The sequence below is a fragment of the Dreissena polymorpha genome, chromosome 7, assembly GCF_020536995.1.
Source record: "Dreissena polymorpha isolate Duluth1 chromosome 7, UMN_Dpol_1.0, whole genome shotgun sequence".
Lineage (NCBI taxonomy): Eukaryota > Metazoa > Mollusca > Bivalvia > Myida > Dreissenidae > Dreissena > Dreissena polymorpha.
The window spans coordinates 110,282,947-110,288,410 of NC_068361.1; the positions used below are offsets into that span (position 1 = coordinate 110,282,947).

The following is a 5,464-nucleotide window of genomic DNA, read 5'->3' on the forward strand; positions in this document are numbered from 1 at the left end:
ACACATATACATCGATTTAACAAACAATGACAAAAGAGTAGTTATATATACACATTTACATAAATATGCTATATTACACCACTTTATCCTGCATTAAATGGTTTCTCTACATCGACCTCTTCGGATATGTTTATAAATTTAGTTCAATTTTACTATTACGAAAAACAAGTAAAATAACCAATCGCAAAGAAACCTTCAACTACAAAAATATAATACAGTTTAATCATTTAACTTGTATGAATTATATATCTATCACAGAGGGTATTTTAACATCTATGGAATTAACATTAAGAGTGCCATAGATATATATGCCTTACCGAAACGAAAATGTAAGACTGATATCATAGGCAACTGCTATCACTAACATCTGTACTTAACAATTAATAACCACTGTTCATATATTTGTCTTACCGAAAGAAACATGTAAGACAAATATTGTGGAAACTAGACTCAAAATGACACGTTATAATATATTAATTGTAAGATCTTGAACTACATTATGATTTAACGAGTAAGACAGACATTATAGATGTTTTTGTCATATCAATTCATACGATAGAACGCTTATATGGTGTGATATTAACATAAACAGCAGAATTAACTTTGCGTTAACAATTTCAGATTAGTTCACTACGATACTTTAAAGTTGTACAGAGCAACGCTAGTATAGCCTGGTAAATATAATAATACAATGGGTATTAATGCAACATGTCATATCTATTAATCGTAATAGAAAAATGCATGTAAATGTTATAATGTAATCGTATTTCACTACAATACATTACAGTTGTAAATAGCAACGCTATCATAGTCTGGTATACTTAACAATTAAAACGGCATAAAGGCCTCATATCATATTTATTATCCGTATTACAAAATGTATGTAACAGTAACCAACAAACATGTAAACATAGTTTGCGTATGGTTTCTGTGAAATATATGACTCGATTTAGCTCCCCCAAATCATTAGGGCTTTGATCTGTCGATCGCCACTGTCGCACAATGCGACAAATTGACGAAAGAAAAGTTTTTTAATGTGGCGAATTTCATTACTGAGACCATAATTGTGGAGCCTGCCATAAAGTACGTCACGCTCCAGGGGGGGGGGGGGGGGGGGGGGGGGGGGGTAAGAAAGTGTGACAGTTTGTGACAGGGGGAGGAGATGGTCAGGCCATTAGTGACGTCACACATTTATGGATTTTTTTTAAATTAGATTTCTAAAATATTATATTTCTGAGTAGAATTCAATATAGATTTAAACCTATTTTTTGAACATTTGATTTCGATTTGGCAAAATAGCACGGAACACATATCTCCTGATTGTGATGTTTACGATTTCTCTCGATAGGAGCTCTAGTATTCTGCTGTGAAGCCTTATAGCATTGCTTTCGTTATGGCGAAAGTATTATTATTTCTATGTTGTCCGCTGGATACTCTACTCGGAAGAACACATTTAAAACTTGACTTCATCTATTGTAAATGAAAAACCAGCAGATAAAAGCTGTTTATTACATACTTGTGAAGTCTAATGTTTGCAATTTTTGTTTTCAAATTCAATCTAGATTGAGTAACTGCTTCAATGAATAACTGTGTCACTGTTGACAATGAACTATTCTACTATTACAGTCAGTTTAATAATGTTCTTTTAAGTGGTGATTTTATATTTTAATACAATTAAATAGTGCAGTTTGTTTAACATTAAATTCTAATCATGTGTTATTAAAAAAATCGAAAGGTTGACGATAATTGTGACAGTTTGTGACATGGGGGTGGGTGGGGTAAATATGGTTAAAAATAACGTAACGTACTTTATTGACGGTCCCAGACTGTGCTAATCTGTTTTACGAGAAATCTGGTTTGGTACGTTACTGGGGCATAGTCCGTGACCACATTGCGTCCAAAAAAGTCCGAGGGGGTAATCAGATCACTAATTAGTCTTTTGATGCAGAAGATAGCGCACATATATAGGTTACATTACACTAAATCATTGTGTATCCCTCCGTGGTCCATTCGAAAGTAGTGCCTATTTCTAAAGAGTTCCTTTTCTCTTCTTGAATATAAGCCATTTAACAATGTGAGACATGTCTTTTGTGGTTATTTGTAATATCCTGTATGTGTCTGGAGTACTTTGATGCCTTGGATTGGAAGCTAACTTAAAAGATGAACTTTTGAGGGTGTGTTTTCTATTGTGTGGGGCTTTTGTCGAAATTAGGATTCCGAAACACGTTTTTCTACGGTGGGTTCATTCGACAGCGATTTACTTTCTTAGAAGTTGCGAGACGGTATGTTTTTGATTGCAATTATTGGAAGATGACAGATCCATCTTTAAAATTATACCAGGTTCGGAAAAATTGATACGTCGGAAAGGCAAGAAAAAATGCTGTGAAAGTTGTCAGTTTTATAATGGGACCCTATGGGAATCGGAATTAGTGTAATATAACCTTTAAAAAGCACATTTACTGCAATGTCAAGGTCACATGGATTCGTCTGCAAGCGAGACAAGTAGAAAATGAATTTTAATGAATGTTTTGATGATTTGGGTGCTAAAATAGATGAGAGGTGTCAATATTTTGGTCCAAATGGATGTTTTAGGTGGTTTTGGACTGTTCCGGATGGGTGGGGGACCTGGTATGGACAAGTAAGGGTAAGATTTCCAACAAATCTTAAATGTAAATATTATTATGTCCATAGATTGAAGTTTCAGGTGGAGAGCAAGATGAAAAATATGCAAAATTACATGCATGCAACCCATTTATGCCATTTTTCTCTTTGTTTGTAGGCCTGACCGTTTGTCCTTGAGCCGTAGATGGTCAACAATCCGCTAGCTGTCTTGCTCTGACTGGTGCACTGGACATGATTTCAATGTGAGTCATCATACTGATTGTTTAATTAACACATGAATTTCAGTTTGTTCGTTAAAGTACTAACTTAGCTGTGTATTTTTACAGTGGACGTAGTGGTGCGGTGCAGGTGGTAGACTAGGTATTTCCATATATACACTATGTTTACAGAATTGCGGCCAGTCGAGCAACATAGCTGATGAGTTAATAGCACTAGTTCTTCAGACAAATAACTTTATTTTCAACCTATAAAGCATATTTAGCTGTAGGTGGGGCCAATTAGCTGTAAGATCTGGCTTTTGTTCTGTTAAGCCCTTAGAGTAATGAATTTCAGAGTGAAGACCATAGCGCCTTTTCCTAGTCAAGTATCGGGCAGCTGTATGTCTTTTCAGAAATGCACATGTCTTTTTAAGCATGTCATTGTGTTTGCTTTTAATAAGATAGGCAATAAACTCATAACCTTTAGACAAATGAGCATCTGTAAATTCAGATTTCACTATTTCAGAGTCAGCCAGACCATGATTGAGCTTAAGGGTTGTGCTGCGGATGCAGCCTGTGCAGTTCCGGGAGAAAGTCACTGTCTCGGGCAATGCGGTCTGGTATCAGGTAAGCACTATTGAAAGCCTCACACTTTTGGGGGGTCTGAAGCCTTGTGCTGTCAATGCGATCTGGTTCAAGTACAATAAGAATGCATTCTCAAAGCAGTACTTCATCAGATATGGTTATCTCAAGCTTACAGTTCGCGGGCAGATATGACTTCGATTTGTTCTTGCTAGCAGAACCCCTACAGGCCAAACTATGCGTTAAGCACTATTTTCCACAGCAACCCTTGCAGACAGAAAAACAATACTTAAAATTACTTCTGGCATTTAATTTCTAATTTCCTACATATCTCTTTTGTATGTTTGTTTGCCTTTTTTAACTCTGACATGCCATCTTGCTCACATTGATGGAGCATACCTGTTTTTGTTAAGAGCCAAGTCCCCGGCTGCTCGAGTTTGCCGTGTCAATAATGAGAAAGCCATGGCATGATGTCTCCTCTATGTGTTTCCTTATCTCAGTGTTGAACATAATTGCCAGTTTCAGAGGCCTAAACATTTTATTTTATTAAAGGTCTGGATGATCCTTGCCTGACTGCGGGTTTGTGTACACCTCAATCCGACTCTGTGTCCTGAACAGAGGCCGCAGTGGTGCAGCGCTTGTGGACGATCCATCAACATCCTGAAAGGTCAACACTACACCAAGCTGGGAAAATTGATCCTGATAGTCATCCCCAGGTAGTGGAATGAATGTTCACTGAACTACAGAGGAATCACACCCAAATGACTTTCCTGCCACGACATTAGTGTGGCCACTCGCGTAGGAATTCCTTAGCAAACATGCTCTTTTGCATGGTGACTGTGGACATTTTTGCAAAACTTACGCTTTCAACACTGGATTTTAAAGAGAATACTTAATAAAATGTCGCTAACTGGACTTATTTATATGAGAGAGACTATCTGGATGCGCATTAAGTGTCACTTTGTGTCGTAAGCTGTTGAAGGAGCGATTTGCGCCTTTTTAAGTGTTAATTTTGGGTAGCCGGCTTGTATGGGCTTGAAAGCTGAAAATTATGCCTCTCATCATAATAGCATTAATTTTTGTAATTGCAATGTGTATGTTTAGATTGTAAGTGAAGCTTTTAATAATAATTTTCTTAAAAAACATGATTTTATATGCTGTCAGTGAGTTTTTTATTGAAAAAAGTGCTTAAAATTTAAAAAAAGTCTCCTATTTCATCAAGAAAAGTACACTGATTCACAATCAATACATTTATTTGGGCCTTTTGCTGATATATTGGTGAATTTCGCATGCAATGATACCAGTTTTTGCCATGAAAGTTACGCGTAACAATAATTGGAGACGCAAAATCAGCTGTCGTCACTTAGACTAAAAATCATGCATTCCGACTTGACTGCGGCCAATTTAGTCACCGCTTTAAATGGCCATTTTAAGGCCTTTACCCCCATCCGAATGCACTGAAATTGCATATTCATTGTGGAAATAGTTGAAATCTCATGTGGAGAAAGTTTGAAAAAGATAGGACAAAGTTGAGTTCCCTTAAAGGTTACATTACACTAAATCATTGTGTATCCCTCCGTGGTCCATTCGAAAGTAGTGCCTATTTCTAAAGAGTTCCTTTTCTCTTCTTGAATATAAGCCATTTAACAATGTGAGACATGTCTTTTGTGGTTATTTGTAATATCCTGTATGTGTCTGGAGTACTTTGATGCCTTGGATTGGAAGCTAACTTAAAAGATGAACTTTTGAGGGTGTGTTTTCTATTGTGTGGGGCTTTTGTCGAAATTAGGATTCCGAAACACGTTTTTCTACGGTGGGTTCATTCGACAGCAATTTACTTTCTTAGAAGTTGCGAGACGGTATGTTTTTGATTGCAATTATTGGAAGATGACAAATCCATCTTTAAAATGATACCAGGTTCGGAAAAATTGATACGTCGGAAAGGCAAGAAAAATGCTGTGAAAGTTGTCAGTTTTATAATGGGACCCTATGGGAATCGGAATTAGTGTAATATAACCTATATCAATAAACAATGACTGGAAACATCGATGCAAGACTGCGGG

General features: G+C 36.6%; 1 long non-coding RNA gene across 1 annotated transcript; it reads left to right on the top strand.

Moving 5' to 3' along the window:
* The first annotated feature begins 2,449 nt into the window (after window positions 1–2,449).
* Window positions 2,450–4,556, top strand: LOC127839444 (uncharacterized). Its single transcript, XR_008030352.1, has 3 exons — window positions 2,450–2,864; window positions 3,346–3,446; window positions 3,954–4,556. It is a non-coding gene; the product is annotated as an uncharacterized LOC127839444 (long non-coding RNA).
* Window positions 4,557–5,464: the final 908 nt, after the last annotated feature.